General features: G+C 39.7%; 1 protein-coding gene and 1 long non-coding RNA gene across 7 annotated transcripts in view; one reads left to right on the forward strand and one right to left on the reverse strand.

Annotated features, from left to right (window-relative positions):
- Positions 1-20,945, reverse strand: part of Ctnna3 (catenin (cadherin-associated protein), alpha 3) — a 1,502,556-nt gene that overhangs the window by 1,291,215 nt on the left and 190,396 nt on the right. The window lies entirely within an intron of this gene.
- Positions 1-20,945, forward strand: part of LOC102027877 — a 76,697-nt gene that overhangs the window by 24,750 nt on the left and 31,002 nt on the right. For 2 of the 3 annotated variants that reach the window (XR_261157.2, XR_261156.2), the window contains exon 4: positions 18,883-19,707. The exons of the other annotated variant lie outside the window; for it this stretch is intronic. This is a non-coding gene — a long non-coding RNA (uncharacterized LOC102027877). Of the gene's footprint in view, positions 1-18,882; positions 19,708-20,945 lie in introns of those variants that run through there. 3 annotated transcript variants of the gene reach the window in all.

The raw sequence follows: 20,945 nt of genomic DNA on the forward strand, positions 1-20,945 counted from the left end.
GTTTTGTTTTGTTTTTCTCCGGTACCGGGAACCGAACTCACGACCTTGCGCTTGCCAGGCAGGCGCTTTTGCCGCTGAGCTAAATCCCCAGCCCCTTATCTTTCATCTTGCATTGTATTCTTTAATTCAATCAATTTTTTGCATCTTCATGAAGCTCATTAAACATTTTGTTAATTAGAACTTTTATGGGACTGGGGATATAGCTCAGCAGCACATGTGCCTGCCTGGCAAGCACAGGTCCTCAGTTTGATTCCCAGTACAAAAAAAAAAAAAAAAAAAAAAAAAAAAAAAAAAAAATAGAACCTTTAAATGCTTATTTATATCATTTTAAGCTCACTGAGCATCATATAGATTCTTATTAGTTTCTTTAAGAAACTAATTTTAAACATAATGATGTCTTCAAACCTTTTAACCATTTCTTCTTTCAGTTCAGTGACCATCTGATCAGCTTTTGAGAAGAGTTTTTGGGGGTGTCATATTGCCTTATTTTTTCTTGTTTATATTGTTTTTGTGCTAAGAGTTGAAGACCAGCTAGAACTGAAAACCTCTGCTGATCCTATGGCTGTTTCTGTAGTTATTGTATGCCTCTCTGTCATGTAATCTTGGCTTTGGTTATATTTTAGAGATTATGAACCTATTGAACCTGTCAACGTAATAGGATGTGTTCTAGTCAGTGCACTGAAAGGAAAGAACAACTAGTAGTTATATCAGTAGCCACAGCAGCAGCTACCACATATATCAATCATATCACTTAAAACTTATTTAGCAGTTATATACTTTTTCCAATAACCCCGTAAGACAGTGAAATAAATAACATTGACAAGAAATCTGTGATGTAGAGGATAGGGAAGGAGAAAGGACAAAGAAAAGGATGAAAATACTTCAAAAAGAAGGGAAAAAGAGAAAAGAGATAACAGCAAATAAAAGAAAGAAAAGAGAGAGACTAGTGATATTTTTATGTCTGAAGTGGAGGCGTGGGCTTGGGAGTTCCTTGGAATAATGAGAAAGAACAAAAGAGGGAGGAAGTACAACTGAGTCCTGCAGGAAGCGGTAAGAAGGTTAACACTAGGTAACACACTGCAACAAAGCATGTTTGAATCCTCCATATACAATTTTTGGGAAGGGTAAACATGATATGACCATGAACGGTACTATATAAACAAAAACACTAATTTTTGTTTTCTGTTTCCCATATGCATATACCACATAAAAAGAGGAGACAAAGAAAAGAAAAAACACACATATACGAAAGGCAAAACAAAAAGATATGAAAGGCAAAGAATCCTCTCAGCCCTACTTACACTTCAGTCTGAATTCAACCAGTGTGCTCTTTCCCTTTATTTCAAAAGTGGAGAGCCTTGTCTCATAGAAGTTGGGGGTGGGGTGTCCTGAGCTCCAGTCCTCAGGTGACTGAGCTGGCTCCTCATCTATGATTTGTTCTTTTACCTATCCATGAGTGAAGGACGTAGGGGTCTGGGAAGCTCACGCAGCCTTCCTCTCATTCAAGCATTCAGTTAGTTTTCAGCTATAGATTCTAGCTGCTCCTATAGAGGTGACAAGCCAGAAGCTTTTATCTCTGTCTTATGACTGAACACTTTCAATTGTGAGGTGGCACAGTGGGACTGATCAAACACCTAGTTTGCTGCCACTCTCTTGAGGGTTAGTTCCTGATCTCCATCTTCTTCCTTCCACAAGTATCTCCACAGCTGCCTACACCCACTCTTTCTGTACCTCTTCAGTGAGTGCACCATGAAACACACCTTATAACCCAGCTGCTCTCCTCTAGCTTCCGGCCCCAAACGTTCTGTCTGTGCCTCTCAAATAGTCCCTTCCCAGCCCATGGATGTAATGGCACTTTGGCTCAGCAGAGGAGGGCTCTTCTGATGGAATTCAGCAACATTTGGAAGCCAATGAGAGGGAGCTCACAGGGGATCCAAACCCAGCAATACTGATGGGTGGCGATATGGACCTCACATGGGCACTGAGCTCCCTTGCTTTCATGGGTGACAGGTCCTCTGTGGCATCTGGAGGACGGAGTGGGTGGGCAATGCAGAGGCACGGAGCATGGCAGCATTTTGAGGGGGCACAGTGAAAGAGTGCCTACTCTGCACTGCTCTTTTCTCCACCCTCGGATCACGAGGGTCACAGCTGCTGGTGCCGTTGGGGCGCACGGTCCCACAGATGACTCAGCACCTGGGCCCAGGTCCTTATCTAGGCCCTTGTTTCTTTTGGTCCTTGGGGTAACTCATTCTAATTAATTCACCACCTCTGAGTGATTCTGTAGCCCACTGCCTCCTCGATCTCCTAATCTGGAGTGGCCTTCTTGGGAACATCTCGCTCACAGGCTCCATCTCTGCAGGGACAGATCTAGGACAGGTGGGGGCTGGGTGGTGACTGCTGGGCTCGATGGCAGACACTACCCCCAGTCACCACTGCTTCTTCCCTCCACGGTTAGAACCCTCCCCAGATGGGGTGTTCATGGGCCCTGAGCTGAATGCAGTGCCACAACTGGTTCTTTCTTAAATATCCAACACTTGAATCCATAGGGTAGGTTTCTCCTTCGAGTTGCCCACCTGTGTTTTGGTTTTCTGTCCCCTGTTTCTGAGTACCTGTGGATCCTGGTAAGCACCTTCTAAACATCAGTGCTGCTGCCACTAGCCTGCCATGTCTCTTTCTTGCCACTTTCTGAAGCAGATCTGAAAGTCCTCTTTCATGCATATCTTTGCAAGATGAATCAAAAATGCAGTGAATGCTGTTGCCAAGTGCCTTCCACAGAAAGCAAACTCACGAACCATTACAGTGTGTCCTTGTCCACCTTCTTCACTGGATCTAGCACCGTGCAACTCCTGGCCTGCCGCAACCCACACAGCCAGCAGGGTCTTGAGAGGGCACAACAGATGATTAAGAAAATACAAGACACAGAAAAAATCTGGGCCCAGTTGGGACCTGACCTCTCTGACGGAGAAGCAGCAACAACCCAGCACAACCTGCATCTTTCTTTATACACAATAAAAAGGGGGAGAGCATGATGGAGTCAGAAGTGCAGGGTCCCAGTGTCTTGCTGAGAGCCCTGAATGCCACACATTCTCAGAGCTGTCTGTGCTGTAGTTAACAGGGCGAGCACCAAGACAGACGCCTGCTGGGCTGGCCTCTACTCCCAACAGCTTGTTCGATGGCTCTTTCTGGTGCTCTGTTTCCTCGGGGCTGGCTTTGCTGGATCTGGAATGTGTAGTCAATCCCCAGCTCAGCCACTCCCCACACTGGCCCTTCCCCAAAATCAAAAGGACTATGAAAGGTAAATGTTTTGAATTGATTCCGGATAAGGCAACCACAACAGCACAACTAAAGACACTCATGAAAGAGGGCTTGCAGAACTGCTGCAGAAAGTGGCAAGAACAATGGGATAGGTGTCTCAAAGGGAGGGGGAGTATTGTGATGGGAATTAATTGCCATGTGCCTTTCACTATAATAAATGTCTTTAATTCAGTTATTCACCATATGTTTTGATCCACCATTACATGTATGTAATTATTGAATTAGTGTGTGGAAGTGTATAATATATTGGTGGATGTGTAATGAAAATTTATTGAATGAATACAGTTAATGAATAAACAAATGAACAAACAAGCGCAAGTTCTTGCTTGTGTCATAATCATGTACCTTTTATATATCACTTCCCACAGCAGCCTAGAATGATGAGATCTGAATCATTCCTCACCACACTCTCTGAAACTCTCTGAAAAATAGAGTTTGTAAAACATAATTTTCATTATGTTAAGATTTCTCTATCTTCTATGAACTAGTCAGTTAGAGTTGTTGGGACTTTTTGTATCTCCCTCACCAACACACCTTTTTTCACCTCTAAATTTTTGTCTAGCCTGAGAATAATCTTCTCAACATGCTTTTATAATTTTGACATTTCAGTGACATTTTCCTATTTAATCATATATTAGTCTTTCTTGTCTCCTCTATTAATCTGAAACTCCCTCCAGACAGGCATTTGACTATTTTTAATATATTCCTGGCACCTAAGAGAATAAAACATCTACAGCTTTGAAAAGAGTCAGACCTAAATTTGAATCCTAAGTGTTTCTGTCTTTATAAGCTGAGTAATTTGGGGAGGCAAATTGCCTCAACTGTCCATCTCAATTTCCTCATCTAGAAGTTGGCAATAATAGTCTCCACTTCATAATGCTTTCACTAGTAGTAAATACTGGGTCCATAATTATCTCTTACAGTTTCTCACACATATTAAGAAGGACATACGTGACTTTTATAGCATGGACACTTAATAAACAGGGCTATTTTTCCTTCAAGAAGATGGGAAGTATTCACAAGACACACATTTTAACTTTGTCCAAATTAAGTATTTTGAATCTGAAAAGCATTCCTATTAATTTCTCAAATGTACTCATAAAATTTATATATGTATAGGTGTGCGTATCTGTTTGTGTATAAGTCTATCTTCATAAAGAAACTGCTTAATCAGGGATGTGTATTTCAAATCTTATTGAGCTTACTTGTCTGAAATACATGCTAACATAGAGGACAGATACAGGATTTCCATTAACTTCTGCAGTAGTCCACTGTCCATTTAAAAATACTCATTTTTCTACAAAATCTCCACCCTGAGAGGCAGAAATGCTTTTCTTTTACACTGCGGAATGGCTAGGCGCAAGTTCCCAGTGTGCTGTAGTTCTGTGTTCATTCCGCTGCCAGCGCCGACGAAAAAGGTGGGAGGCACAAAGGTTCAGAGTCAAAAGCTGCTTCCCTCAGCTAGGAAAAAGTCTCCACGGAGTTCCTCACAGTAGGGTCACGTACTTGGTGCTTACCATTTCCTCTTCCCTTTTCCTTCTTTACTCCCTCTCCTTGCTGAAGATGTTTTCCATGCCCTGGTTTTAGTCTGGGCACCATCCCTGCTGCATACAACGTTACTGCCTTATGCTGTGGGAGCTGCTCCAGACAACGGCTGCATCTTCCAGGCCGAGCAGGACCAGGGCTCCGCCTCTGTCCGGAGCATCACAGTTCCATCCCCTTCGGTCATTTTTCTCAGCAAATGCATTGAGTTCCACTGCTGAGCGCACATCTTGAATCTCTGCAGCTGGAGGATTTTCAGCAGCTTTATGTGTTGGGATCCAGCTCTTCTCTGCGATCTCAGCTCTTCTCAGTGTTCTTATTTAATAAACAGGGTAGATAGAAATAAACCTGTCTTGGTCCACCAGAGGCCGGGCAGTGGCACCAGCCATTTCCAAACAGCCAGACCACACAGAATCCGCAAGGAGAAAACTGGTCACATTTATTCTTGAAACCTTAATTTCAAAAGGCAGCATGTGTGAGCTTTTGCCGCAATAAATTAATTAAAAGGTAGAGGAGGGGAGTGCTTTTGGTTCACAGCAAGTGTGTTATTTCACCTTAGTAAGTATGTGGAATTTGGGGCATGATGGCAGTATTTCCCCACCTCCCCTAATGAGAAAAACTTCCTTGTATGTCAAAAAGGGAAATGCTTCCAAAACTATCACCAGAGTATAAATTTTGTGTAGATGAAAATTCTTGGGCTGGGGACATAACTCAGCAGTTAGAGTGCCTGCCTGGCAAGTGCAAGGTCCTGGATTTGATTCCCGGCACTATTTAAAAAAAAAAAAAAAAAGAATATCCCTAGCTGGTACCTCACTAGCCTCCAGAGCAGATCCCAGCAGTGAAACGCTTTCACATCACTAATCACCTAAAGTTAAGTATGCCTTATGAGATTTTTGCCTATAAGAGAGTCAGAGGCTGTTGTCCTCAGGTACAGGAAAGAAAGAAAGAGAACAGACCAGAAGCCATCTCTATGAAGGTAGGCATCAAAAGAAATAACACCTCTGTGTCCAGTTTCTGTAAGAACCCAACTTAGGTAAGTGTCTTCAAAAGCACCTCCTGCCATAAAGATAGGAAGTTTGTTTTTCCTTTGATAAAGTCAGTTAGCTGAAGTTGATGGTCAGCCCAGCTACCAAATGAATCGGAGATAAACTACTTCTGACAAATGGTACTATCGAATTCTCCTCCTTAAGGACTAGTTATCATTTATCATGAAAATATATATGTAGGGCCAGGGATATAGCTCAGCAACACAGCACCTGCCTGGCAAGCACAAAGTCCTGAGTTCAATTCCCAGTACCAAAACAAAAAAGAAAAGAAAATATGTATGAAATAGAGTAGATGTGCTTGCCTATGTAAAAGGATGAATTTTTTCCTATCTTTGCGATCTCCAGCCTACAATGAAAATTATGTTTCAGTTTACTGTTTATTCAGTGATAACATTGTTTTCTAGCCAGGTATGGTGGTATATGCCTGTAATCCTAGTACTCTGGGTGGCTGAGGCAGGATGATTGCAAGTTCAATCTCAAGCCTGGGTAAGTTAGTGTCTTAACACGACCTTATATCAAGGTAAAAATGGAAATTAAATTAAATTTTAAAAGGCTATAGATGTAGCTCAGTGCAAGGCCCTGGATTTAATCCCCAGCAACACATATACACAAAACAAGTGTTTCCTTTCCCCATACCTTTGTGGAAAGGATTCTGGGCTCAGAATATTTTTTTTTTCAGTGTATTATCCAACAGTGATCACTCCTCCCCACCCCTTTCTCCACAGAATACCCTCCCCCTTCACACTGCCCGTTCCCTGCATCTGGGACATTCCCACCCCTCATAACTGCATGAGCAGTTCTGGAACATTTGTCACCCTTCATAACTGCATGGCCAGTTCTAGAACATTCTTCACCCCTCATAATTGCATGGCCAGTTCTGGAACATTCATCACCCCTCATAACTGCATGGCCAGTTCTAACTCATGTATTCAGGTTTCTGCTCAATATAAACTTACCAAAAAGGTCTTTTCTGACCAACCTGTATCAAGTGACTCCTCTCAGTCATGACACTCCTCTTCTTACCTATCTTTATTCTTCTTCATACATCTTATCATCTCCAGAGATGTATATATTCTCTTATGTTTCCCCTGGCCATTCTCCTGAGCAAAAAATTTCCTCAAGAGAAAGGACATTTTTTGTTTTATTTACTTCTTGCATGCCCAGAGCCTAGAACATAGTCTGGCACAAAGTATTGATTCAAGACTAGTTCAGTGAAGAAGTCACTGATTGTATTAAGTAAAAGAAGTTCACATACAATGTTATCAGAATAAACCACTTAACTTGGTGGAAAGGAAAACTCTGTATAGTTAGAACTACAAAGAGCTAAGCTCAGGTAGAGAAATGCCTGAGCAAGAGCTCAAGATAACTCAGTGATTCTTGTTTTCAAACTCACTCTAAAACTTATAATTGGTGGCAAAAAGTTGTCATCTTCATCCACCAATATCAATATATATGGAGTTACTTTATTAACCAAATAGGGTGGTTGGAGGAAAAATTATCTTTAACAACAAAAAGGAAATTTTAGAATATATTAATATTTGTCTTCCTGGGAATAGAGACAAAATAAAAGTAAGGAATTTTATTCAGTTCCATTTTAGATTTATGCAATTCCAATCAAAAGCCTGGTACAACCTATTTAGAACTTGGAAAAATAATTATGAAATTCATCTGAAAAATTAAGCAGGCAAGATAATTTTTGAAAGACATTATATGTCCTAAAGCTTTAATAATAAAACAATTACAGATATAACAATGAATCAATAAAACAGAATAAATTGGATATCTAGCCTAAAGTATAGAGAATTAAATTCATTATTGTCTGGGGTGGTTTGTGGACAGCACTGGAGCTTAGCCTAGGGTTGCTTCACCAATGAGCTACAGTCCCAACCCTTTTCCATCTTCAATATGAGATAAGATCTCACTGAATTGTCCAAGTGATATTCAAATTTGCAATTCTCCTGTTTCAGCCCTCCTGGGTAATGCGATTATAGGCATGCACTACCACGCCTGGTTTCATTCATAATTAAAAAGACATTCCTAATGAATGAAGAATAAATGAGAAAAAAATGATCCTTTTGGAAATGTTTTTGAAGTAACTGTTTATACATTTAAAGAAAAAATAATTTGAGTACTTGATTAATACTATATACTAAATGAAATTCTATATGAGTTTAAAGAATTACAGATTGAATCATAAAACATGAACAAAAGTGACTATTATAGCTATGGAAAAATGAGGTTTGGAAACCATAGAAATAAATAAAAAGGAACAGAAAGCTATGGCATTAAAAATCCAAAGTAAAAAGCATTGGAAAAAAAAGTTTTTACAGTCAATGTGACAGATCTAGTTTAATATGTTGTCAGTTTAAGATCAAACAAGCAGATAAGAAAAACACTAAAACTCCAAAAGAGAAATAAGTAAAGGTCAAAATCAGGCAATTCATAAAGAAGGAAAGACATCTAGCAAAAAACCTGTGGAGTGGGCACTGACTCTTATCCTGGACTCTGCTCCTACGGTCCAGGCTATCAGGAGATAGCCAGTAACTGGCCTTTGGTTTTGTTCTTCAAGTCCACCCTTGCTTTTCAAATGGGATTTATCACGACTTTTTCTATTCTGACTCCCACATACTCTCAGCTCCCAATTTTGCTATGCCTTCCTTCATAGGTTAAAAAAAAAAACTTTTAAGAAATCTCTAATTTCCCTTACTTTATATTTTATATTTTTACTCATTCAGCTCTTCTGCATAAAAACCTGTGGCTATTCTTCATCACTTTTGCTTTTTTATATGCAACATCCAAACAGGTGAAGAAGTCACATTCACGGTGTGCAGCGACTCGTGCTGCGATGTTGCAGACACATAGCTGCAGCTCGGTGGACAACAGGAAAGGAAGAGAGATCCTCTAAGCAGAGCTTCTATCTAAACTATCCGAAGCAGCTATGAACTCCAGAGTAGTGTTAATCAGTTAGGCATTGTATATATGGTTTAGGAGAAGTATAATGTATTCAAAATCCTGTGAAAAACTATTACTGATATAAAAATAGAAAAAAAACACAAAATAAAATTAATAACCATCTACAAATGTACTCAATTTAATTTGTAGATTACAAACAACTCACTATATTCTAAAATTTTACATTTTACTCCAAAAGAATTCACAAAATATATAACAATGGCCAAGAACTCACAGCCACATATACATTGTTACTTATAAGAACACAATGTTGAAGCACATTTTAAAAGGACTTTCATTTTTCTATATCGAAGTCTATATTTAATGTTGGGTGTGACCGCATTTTAACAGATTTGCTATGAGGTGACAGAGGCCTCCTAAAACAAGAGGGCCCTGGCTGCAGTTTTCAAAGATCTGGTTCATGCTTCGAAAATTCAGACATGTCCGGGACGAGTGTCTTTTCTTCAAGACTTCGCCTTGAAGAAAAGACACTCGGCGGGGCTGGGGATTTAGCTCAGCAGTACAGCACCTACCTGGCAAGCGCAAGGTAGTGAGTTCGATTCCCGGTACCGGGAAAAAAAAAAAAAAGAAGAAGAAAAGAAAAGACATTCGGGTGAGGATGTCGAATCCACAGGTGACAGGCTGCAGTTGAAGAGTGACTTTGAAACAGCACAATAATGTGCTGAGGCTCAGCCTAAGTCAGTAAGAACGCAACAAAACGGCACATTTAAAAAAAATCATACAATTATTTCAGGAAAATGTGGTGAACTAAACTGGACACAAGTAATGGTGGGAAGCATTGGCCACGCTTCAAAACGTGGCTGTCAGTGTGCGGCTTAGGCTTCGTGGAGAACAAGCAAAGCCACGTCAGCAGATGCAAAGGCAGGCGGCAGTGCAGCAGCACGGCCAGGCAAGCCCTGGCGGAAGCTTCCGGTGCCCATCAGCCTACGAGCTGGAGCCGCGCGGCCAGCGACCAGCTGTAGAGGAAAATACTGACTGTGTGGTAACTGCTAACCTCATAAGTACATGTGAGTGACATGCAAAAATCGCACAGTTGTAGAATAGCCACGCAACACATTTTTGATGATGACGGTGATTGCAATGACTTGACTGGAATATTAGGTGGTAAGGCCTGAAGAAACACAGTTTATGTAAGTATTTCTACTGACTAGAAACAGAACTCCTAGAATACATATTAGAGAAAAAATGCTGAGTCAACTATTCAACTTAGCCATGTTATTTTGGAAGGAATAAAGTACTCTGTAAGAAATTTTCTGAGGTTTAACTTTCGTTTTTGTCTTTGCTGGGACTGTTGCTGGAAAATTATAGTAAAATGCTAATCAGAGCCACATTAACAAGACATTGCAAAGTACTTTCAGCCTGGAAAACAAACTTCATTTCCCAAATTCTAGTTTTGCAGAAAAAAAGCAATACACCGACTTTGGGGAAGCAAACAAAGCAAGGCAACTACTTCAGAGAAAATCTCATTAATAAAAGCAGAACAGTCTGGTGCAGGCAGAAATGTGCAGACAGGAGGAGAAGGAAAAATTCTGCAACATTCCAAGGCTCTGTTGTGATTAATGTACTACAGCTGTCAAAACAAGCTTGTAAACAGTATTATGAGAAGTTGCTTTCAGTTAATTTGTAATTTGAATATTTAAATCCAACTTCCTACGTGCAAAAGTGATCAATCCTGGCACAATATGATACTGTTTCTTGACAGTGTAGATTAAAAACCACCAAAATCATGTGTATATCTAAACCAACAGACACTTTTATTTTTACTCTTTTCTTATTTCTCTGAAACCACATCCATACAGAATAAGGACTTTTCTGTAAGTGAACAATATAAATAAAATATTCACTGGATATGAGTTAATGTCCTATGAAATCTACAGCAAGGAAAATGTCTATTTCTTTGTCAGGCAGGATCGCTGTGTTAAAGATGAACAGATTCTCTCAGGACTCTTCCAAACACTTTCAGGCTATATCTTTAATTTTAAGATGCATTAATAATACAGTGTTTCTTAGGCTTGATCCAAGAGATTTTTCAAAAATGTCCTGATCCCTTAGTAGGCAGGAGATGGAACAGAATTCTAGACTATTTAAGAAATACACATATAAATGAATTCATGTCACAACTAAGACAAATGTTTTCTTCATGATAGTAAAAATGACAAAAGTTGCAAGAAGTAAATTTCTGCGGCTCTTTTAGAAAACTTAGACCAGAGTCAAAGAGAAAGAAAGAACTAAAGCCATTTAGCTTTTCCCATATAAAAAGTGTATCTCAAAACAATAGGATGCTGATTCACAATGGAATTTACAACTCAAATAAAAATAAAGCCTTGATGTAATACAGTAAGAAGAACCTCACCCCAAATATTCTGCATTCAACTCTAAGTCTGTCCTTGCTGGCTGGTAATCTATGCCAAGTCTCTTATATACCTTGTTAAGGAGTGAATTCGATCATTAGATGCTCAACTCTAACATTTTATGATTTTATGATTCAATACAAATAGAACCAGTGTACAAGAAAATGAGCCAAACAAAATGTAGTTTTGAAGGAAAGTGGAGTAACTAAGAAAACTGCACAATTTACATTGAAAAGATAAAACCTTTTGTATCATTGAAACCCCATAAATAAAATATAACTCAACCTACTTTCTGCAAAACACATTTGTAGAATTAAAAAACAAGTACAGCGGCTGGGGAGTGTGGCCCCTTCAGGGCCTGGTCCACCCAGCCACACAGGGGCCCGGAAAGGCAGGCAGCAGGTGCCCAGGAAGTGGTGTGGAGACATGCACCAGCCCTCGGGCCAGCCGCCACTGTGCAGTCAAGAACCACCATGCCACAGAGAAGCACTGACACAATAGGCCTGCCCGAAGTTGTGCATGAACCATCCCAACATGGAGAAACCTCTGGGAAAACATGCCACATGGTGGGTCGCTCTTGGCCCTGCCATTGAGAGCCAGAAAGGTCCGGAGTCAGCACAGGAGCAGCTGATGAGCAAGGACTCAGAGAACATGAGAGTACCAACACCTGACGACTCAGAGGTCGAGCTGACTGGGAATGCAGGAGCCGTTCCAGAGCTGGAAACCAGGAGGACCTTGCACAATACCTAGAGAGACCCCCTGGAGGCCATTCTTCCCCTAAATGTACAGGCTGTGGTGGAGGAGCAAGTGGAGCTCCAAAGAGGTCTGCACCGAGACTTCATGGATTACATGGGTGCCCAATATTCAGATTTTGAAGAACCGCCTTCGTGGAGAAGGTATGTGTTTAGGCTACCTGCCTGGGACACTTTGCACCTGATGGGGCTGAGACTGACTAGCGGGCTGAGGACTTCATCCACATGTTCCTGCTGCCTGTGCTGACAGTTGGGGAGAGGACACTAAGTGGTAGCAGGGTCCCAGTGCACTGGGAGGTTGGAGAGAACACCCCTCTGCTTTCTTAGACAAGAGGCACTGATAAAGCATACTTCCCTGGATCCTAGTTCAGTAGAGGGACAAACTATTATTAAAGATAAGTTTATTACTCAGTCAGCCCCAAATAGTAGAAAAAAGCTACAAAAAATGGCTTTTGCCCCAGATAGCTCGCTTGAGATGTTAGTAACAATTGATTCCTTAGTTTTTTATAGCCTTGAGGAGGAGGAGGCCAAGGAGAGAAAACAAAGAGACCGAGAAAAAGCAGCTGTCTTTATTGCAGCACTAAGAGAAACAGACCCTAAGTTTGATTCTTGGGGCCCCAAGAAGAACTCATCGACTACATTCATCTGCTACCGCTGTCAAAAGCCAGGCCATCTCAAGAGGAACTTCCCTAAGAAGCCCCCTGGGCCATGCCCTGACTGTAAAGGTGACCACTAGAGGTTGGACTGCCCTCTGAAGTAAAGGCCCCAGAGCTCAGACCCCTCCTACCAGCTGGTCCAACAGGAATGAAGGGGCCCAGGGCATACTCTGCCTTCTCCCTCTGGCAAGACCATTATCTTCAAGGAGAAGCCCTGCATAATCATGACTATAGAAGAAAAAGTAAACAGCCTATTGCTGGACACTGGTGCTAGTCTCTCAATCCTTCTTTTCAATCCTGGCCTTCCTTCCAGCCATCACACCTCAGTGAAAGCAGTCACTTATGAAGAGGTAATCTGCTATTTTTCACAACCCTTAGGCTGTAACTACTTGTTAGATCTTTCTTGCATATCTTTGTTTTCCCGAGAAACCACTTTGAAGATACCAACATGTATTACAGCAGCCACTGATAATTTCCTACCAATCTGTCCATAACTCTGTAATGTTTCTATTGTTCCTATGCTATTTCATAAATGGATATATGTTTATTACTATGTGTTTTCAATAACAACCATTGAGAATAGTCAATGATTATTTAATTGATCGCTCATGTATAGCTCTATTTGTTTTTCCTAGAAACCACTTTGAAGAAACCAAAGTATAGTACAACATCCATTGATAATTTCCTACCATTTTTGTCTCTAAGTCACTGTTATTTGTCTGTTTGTTTTCCTGAACAACTATCTTGAAGATACCAATAGGTAAAATAACAACCATTGATAATGTCCTACCACTTTGTCTGTAATTCAGTAAATCCCCCTATTACTATGTTATCCTTCTTTTACTCTTTTAAATAAAAAAAACAAGTACATAACCTAAAATCTAAATACTTTACTGTATATATTAGAATATATATATAAGTATATATATAATATATACTAGATAAACTTGAGGTTTTCAAGTTTATATATTAGATAGATATTAGAATAAAATGTAATCATATAGAGAGAGATATAGATTTATGTATAGATATGGATTTTCAAAATTGTTTTCTTTGGAATTATGTTTTTGATCTTGTGAAGCAGAACAAAATTATCTTAAGTAATTGCATCCAAGATTTTAAGCAAGAGCTTCTTAAATATAAAGTTAATAAAAGTATTCTGAAAGAATTTGTGAAACTGTCCTTCTTAGACAAGAGGCACTGATAAAGCATATTCATAGCATTGATTTTTAACATGCACACTTTCCCTATGTTTATCTTTTTCAAATTAAAATGTCTTCCAAGTGATGGCATCTTAGATACAATGAAATATGGTAGTTTTTTATATGCATGCATTATCTTCACTTTTCAAGAAGAAGAAAATTATAAACTGGTGGCAGAAATCAAAGTCAAGATACAATGAACAAATGCAGAAAAAGAGACTTTCTTCCTTATACAAGATTCCAACTGATTTACAGAAACCCCCTTCATCTGGAAACTAAATCCTTATCCCTGAGTGTGTGATGCACTAGCAACTTCCCTCCACACAGCAGAGACGAGAAAGGGGAAGAAAGGGGAGGAGGTGAGAAGAAAAGGAAGAGGAGGGCACATCTCAAGGGGTGAGGAAGTCAGTGTTAGTGATGAAGATTACTATCATGAGTGATCACTCATGCTGATAACATGTACCCTTAGTATGATATAATGACACCACAACCCCATGCTCTTTGCCTTATAACCCAAACTCCAGTCTAACAATTATGGTTTAGATCTAACATTCCCCCAAAGTCTCAGAGTTGAAGAAGGGGAGATCACAGCAGACTGACTTGGAAGGGTGTATTCTCACTCGCTGGATGTCCTTCTCTATCTGCTCCCTGACCACCCATGCAGCAAACAGCTTTTCTCTACCGTCCCTTTCTACGGTGTCACTTCTGCCTTTGAGACAGCTGACAATGGATTAAATACACTGAAACTAGGGGCCACAGTAAGCCTCTCCTTCTTTAAGTTTGGGAGATAGGTATTTTATCTCAGGATGAGAAAATGACTAAGATAGAAAATTGGTACCAGATGTGGGGTTGTGGACATAACTGTACTTGACCATATGGTGCAGAAGCCTCTGGAACTAGTTTTCCAGAGGACTTTAGAAAGGAAGACATCAGCTAGAGAATCTTTAGAATGCTATAAGCTAAGCAAAAAGCACAAGTCTGAAAGGAATGTGGACAGCGAAGGCCAGACGCAGGAGATGTTAGAAGGGAATGAGCACCTTTGGCAGTTGGACTAGAAACCATGCATGTTTCACTTTGGCAAAGAATTTGCCTGTGTTTTACACATGTCCAAAGGCTGAATTTAAAGGTGGCAGACTAACAAATCTGAGGGAGAAAATTCCAAGAGAGCTCAAATTGTGGGAAAAGTATTGCTAGTAGCTTTTAGCCAAATCTACAGTGACAATCAGCAGCAAAAAGCAAAGGAGTTGAAAGAGGTCAAAAAGCTGTTGTTTGGCCAAGAAAGAAGCACAGGTAAAATGCTGAAGCCATGGTCCAAATGGGTTCTGCTATTGCTGTCACCAAATTTGTGGCTGACATTGGTGTCATCATCTAGTGCTGGTCTTTCAACCATACACAATACAAAATTTATGGAATGGCAGAGGCTTCCATGCAGATTTTAGAAGAAGATCTGGGAGGCCAGGCAAAAATCTGAGACAGGGGCACAGTCCCTGAGAGGAGCCCAAGAGAAGGTAATGTATAAAGGTATGAGAGTGAAGCAAAAAGAAACAAAACAATGGGGAGACCCCAGGAAATTGGAAATGACAGGAACATGAAATGTCTGTTGGGAACATGAATTGAGGAAAGCCATAAAGCCATAGGCAGTGAGCAAGGCCAGCCATGTGGGCTGTAACAAGCAATGTTGGCCATGCAGAGCTGGCCAAGCCCTTTGGAGTTCATATCCAACCATAACCTGCCCTAGGTGCTGGACATGCAGCCTACAGATTTAACATTTGCCCTGCTGGACTGTGGTCATGATTTGGCCTAATTTATGTCTACTCCCCTTAAGCATCTCCTTTTGAGAGGGAAATGTTTACTTTTTTATTTCTGCAGGGCCTCATGGCTGAGGGTTTACTTTCAGACTCAGAAAAGATTTTTGGACTTGGATTTTTCAGCAGTGCAGGAACTGTTAAGACTTTGATAACTCTTAGAGATAGACTAAATGCATTTTGCATAATAAGATGAACATGAGCCTTTGGCAGTCCAGGAGTGGAATGTTATGGTTTACATCTGTAATGTCTTTGACACACTCAGCAAATATTATTCTGTGTGAGGAAAAACCAGGAAATACCAGGAAAAAGCAAGGATGTCTATTCTTACCGCTTCTATTCAGCATAGTTCTTAAAGTTTTAGCTAGGAAGAGAAATATGTAAAGGGGATACAATAGGAAAGTGTTATGGCTTGTAACTAGATGTCTCTCTGAAGCCTCGTGCGCTTATAGGTGGGCTTTGTGGAGGTGGCTGGATCTAAAATGTCTGAATATGGATTAAAGGTGTGTGATAACAAATTAGTCCACTGATTGGTTTAACATAGTTCTAGGTATGACTGAATGAATTTACTGAAGACAAAAGACCCACCCTGGATGTGAGTGGCACCAACCAATTTGCTTATAGCCTGAATGGGATAAAGGGGGAATGAAAAGGAAAGCTGCTGCTACTGCTTCCTGCCTGCCCTGCCATGGACTGTTTCTCCTCTGCCATGCCTCTCTGCCATGTTGCCCTGCTTTGAAGCCAGTTGACTGTAGACTGCAAACTCAACAAACTATGAGCTAAAAATAAACCTTTCCTCCTTTAACCTGTGGGTGTCAGATATCTTATTCAGGCAACAAAAAAGTAAATAAGAAAAGAAGAAGTCAAATAATGCTTGTTTCCAGATAATATGACACTATACTTAGAAGATCCCAGACATTCCAACAAAAACTTTTAGAACTGCTAAATGAATTCAGCAAAGTAGCAGGATATATATAAAATCAACATTTAAAACTCAATAGCTTTAGTATACACCAGTAATGGGCCAGCTGAAAAAAAATTCAGGAAAACCATTTATGATAGCTTCTTTAAAAGAAAAAGCCTAGGGCTCAATCTAACAAGAGATGAAAGACGTCTACAATGAAAAGTGCATGATGCTTATGGAAGTATTTGAAAAAGACACACAAAAGGCACTAGAAGATGAAAAGAGATCCCATGTTTGCAAGTTTATGGAATCAATGTTTTCAAAATGGCCATACTACCAAAAGTGATCTGCAGGTTCAATGTAATCCCCATAAAAGTTCCAAAGACAATTTTCATAGAACTAGAAAAAAGACTATCCTAAAGTTCATATATAAACAGAAAGACCCAGAATACTCAAAGCAATTCTAAGCAAAAAGATCAAGAATAAAGGCATCACAATTTCTGATGTCAAATGATACTACAAAACCATAGTAACAAAAGCAATATGACACTAAAACAAAAATAGACAGAGTAAAGGACAAATAGATAAACAAACCAATGTAAACACAGCCATCTGACTCTAAATAAATGAACCAAAAATATACATTGGAAATAAGTCAATCTTTTTAACAAATGGTGCAGGGAAAACTGGATACACACTTGTGGATGATTAAAATTAGATCCCTAACTCTCACCCTGTACAAAATAGATCAGAATAGACCAAAGCCAAAACATCAAAACTGCTAAAAGAAAACATAAGGGAAACACTTGAAGTCATAAGCACAGACAAAGATTTCCTGAATCAGATTTCAATGACACGGGTGACAATAGCAAGAATCAACAACTGGGGTTATAAGAAATTAAAGTTTCTGCACAGCAAAGAAAACAGCTGACAGTGAAGGCACAGCATACAGAACGGAAGAAAATCTTTGTCAGCTACTCTTTTGGAGGAGAATTAATACCTAGAATACGTAAAGAACTCAAAAAACTTAACAGCAAAAAAATCAAATAATCTAGTCAATAAATGGGTAAAAAAATGGACATTTCTCAAGAGAAGTACACATAACCAAAATATGAAGAAATATTCAACATCTTCAGGCATCAGAGAAATACAAATTAAAACTACATTGAGACTAACAAATTTTTAAAAAATAATAAACTCTGGCAAAGACATAGAGGGTAAGGAATTCTACACTGCTGCTAAGAATATAAATTAGTACAGACACTATGGAATCAGAATGGCAGCTCCTCAGAAAAATAACATAAAGGTAATAGTTGATGTAGTTATGCCAATCTTTGGTATGTACCTAATGCAGGGATACCTACATACCCATGTTTATTGGGACACAATTCACAATAGCCAAGATATGGGAATAACCTAGGTGGCCAGCAACAGATAAATGGAAAATATGGTGTATATAAACAGTGGATAATTATTCAACCATAGAGAGCACAATTTTTTCATTTGCAAGAAACTGAGTCTAGAAATCATTTTGTTGAGTAAAATAAGCCAGACTCAGTAAAATAAATATCACATATTCTCCCTGAAATATGGAATCTAAAATGATGGCAAGAAAGTAACAGGGAGACTATTAAATACAAAGAAGGGAATAAGGGAGAGTGGGGAAAGGATGCAAAAGCAGGTGATGGAGGACTGGACATAATCAAAATATACATATTGAAACTCTTCCAAAATATGTGAAACTGTGGGAGGCACAGGAAAAAAGGGGGAATGAAAATGATTAAAGTGTGTTGTGTGTATATATATAAATCTGCCAAAATTATGCTCATTAACCTGTATAAACAACATGCACTAAGTTGGGTGTGGTGGCATGTGCCTGTAATCACAGCACTTGGGAGGCTGAGGCAGGAGGATTTTCATAAATTCAAGGCCAGCCTGCACTACATAAGGAGTTTAAGGCCAGCCTGAGCTACATAGTGAATCTCTATCTCAAAAAACAAACAAACAAAAAGATATGAAACAAAAAAGGAAAGTATATAGAATTACTTAATTCATAGGAAAAAAGGTGGAGCCTACTGGGAGGTCTTTGGGTCACTGGGCATGCCTTTGAATAGCACTGTGGAACCCTGGCCCCTTCTTTTTTTTTTTTTTTTTTTTTTTTTTGCTTCCTGACCATGAGGTGATGGTTTTTCTGCTCCCACACACGCTCACAGCATGTGTTACCTCACCACAGGGTGGAAGCAACAGGACAGTCCATCATGGACTGGAGCATCCAGAGGGTGAGAATAAATAACCATTTTCTCTTTATATTGATTATCTCTAGTATTTTGTTGTAGTGATGGAAAGTTGATTAACACAAGGACTATTCTACAAAATACCTGACCAGTACTTCTAAAAATTGTCAAAATCAAGAAAGACAAAGGAAGTCTGAGAGACCGGCAGACCAGAGACTAAAGACATATGGTGACTAAGTATAATGTGAAATCCTGGATTGGATCCTGGAACAGAAAAAAAGACTCTAGAGGAACAATAAAGGAGATAGGAATAAAGTATTATTTTAGTTAATAATGTATCAGTGTTGGTTTCTTACCTGTGACAAAGATATCATAATAAGATGTTATAGTAGAAGAAACTGGAAGAAAGAATTCTTCCCTTACCTATTTGTGACTTTTCTGTAGATATAAAACTTCTAAAATAAAAGAATTTTTAAATCAAGCAATTCATATTTCAATATCCACACTCAATAATAAGTCGACCCTAGAGATCAAAAGCAGAACACAGAGTCAGGAGCAGCAGTGCACAGCATAGTGCCAGCACCCAGGGGTCTTGAAGCAGCGGCTCTGATACTCCAGTCCAGCCTGGACAACTTAGTGTGACACTGTCGCAAAATAAGGTACAGAGCCTAGAGACACAGTGTAGTGGTGCAGAGCTTGTGCAAGACCCTGAATCCAACCCAGCACCACAAAACCAAAACAGAGAAAAGGAAAATCAGGTTCTAATTCAGGTTTTACAAAAATCCTTACACCTGTAAGTGTGGTGATGCAAAACAATAAAAATGGACCAGGGACAATTATGAGGTTCTTATCTCAGTTGTTACCAGGAAAAAATGTTTCATTTGTGTCTGAAGTATATGCAAGTTCATTTAAAACAAACTCGCAAAATATTTAAATCCTCAGCTGCTGAGTGCTTCTATGGTTAGTAATATTTCTAGGATAATGAACCTTGCCCTCCCTTTTTCTGATAACCCATCTTAGGCTTCCAGGAAAGACTTACGGGAAATGTGCAAAATACATCATAAACCTGGTCTTCAACTTCTATACAGCTCATAAAACAAACAGAACTAAATTGATTTATTCAAATCATCCCATTTTTTGCTCAAGAGACAGGGCTAAAACCACCATTTAGATGGTATGAAAGTCAGCAATGTTGTCAACAATTGCAACATTGTCTATTTCACTAATCAGCTGTAAATATTGCCAAGCCTCAATTTTTGATCAAATTGTGTTTTAAATGCTATTGTATGTATTTAGGGTAATTTATAATACATGTTCTCAATGACAACATTCCTATAAAGGATGGCTAACTGCCGTTTACCTCAAGAGCATTTTGTCTTGGTTACTTTTCCCTCATTGCTGAGACAAAATACCCGACACCCCAAATGAAGGAAGGAAAGGTTTATTTAGCTCACAGTTTGTCGAGGCTGCAGTCTGTAATCGGTTGGATCCAAGGCAGGGTAGCAGGGCCTGTTTTTCTCCCATATATTGTAAGCAAGCCATCCCCACCTGGGAGGAGGGGCGGGTAACACTCACGTAATCTCCATGCCTTCCTCAGGATGCTTACACAGTGAGGACCCTGGCCCCCTGCTGAGTCACTTAGTTAACCTTCTAACTTCTCAAGTTGAAACAGTGAAAAACATCCTAGAGCAGCAAGGGCATGTCCTCTACACCCCAGGATGTAGAACGCTGAAGTACTTAGTTAAGCTTCTAGACTTCCAGATGATGCAATGTGTCAACCATAACATACATTTTTAAGCCACAAAGTAAATGAAAGATGTTAAGAGGAATGTAACGAGGGTGACTTCTGAATTATGGACTGCTGACCCATTTTCTCCTGCCCTAAAAATAGTTAGCCAATTCTGGCAGACAGCACCAAAAAAGAATATGTGTCTCCTGGATTACTTCTGTTCAGACTCCATTTAACATTTCCTAAGGAGATTGGAAAGTAAGCATTCAAGGAAAGTGGGTTTTGGTGCTTCAGAAATGGGTGGAGGTGGAAGCAGTTTGCAATGGATAGCAAAGGAGGGCTGCTGACATAAGAAATGTCTTGCAAACAAGACGTTTCACCTTTACTTTCAGCTGCACTAAAGATTTCACAATGCATAACTGTGGACACTCCCAAG

This window comes from Chinchilla lanigera, unplaced genomic scaffold, assembly GCF_000276665.1.
Source record: "Chinchilla lanigera isolate Chin_1 unplaced genomic scaffold, ChiLan1.0 scaffold00024, whole genome shotgun sequence".
Taxonomy (NCBI): Eukaryota; Metazoa; Chordata; class Mammalia; order Rodentia; family Chinchillidae; genus Chinchilla; species Chinchilla lanigera.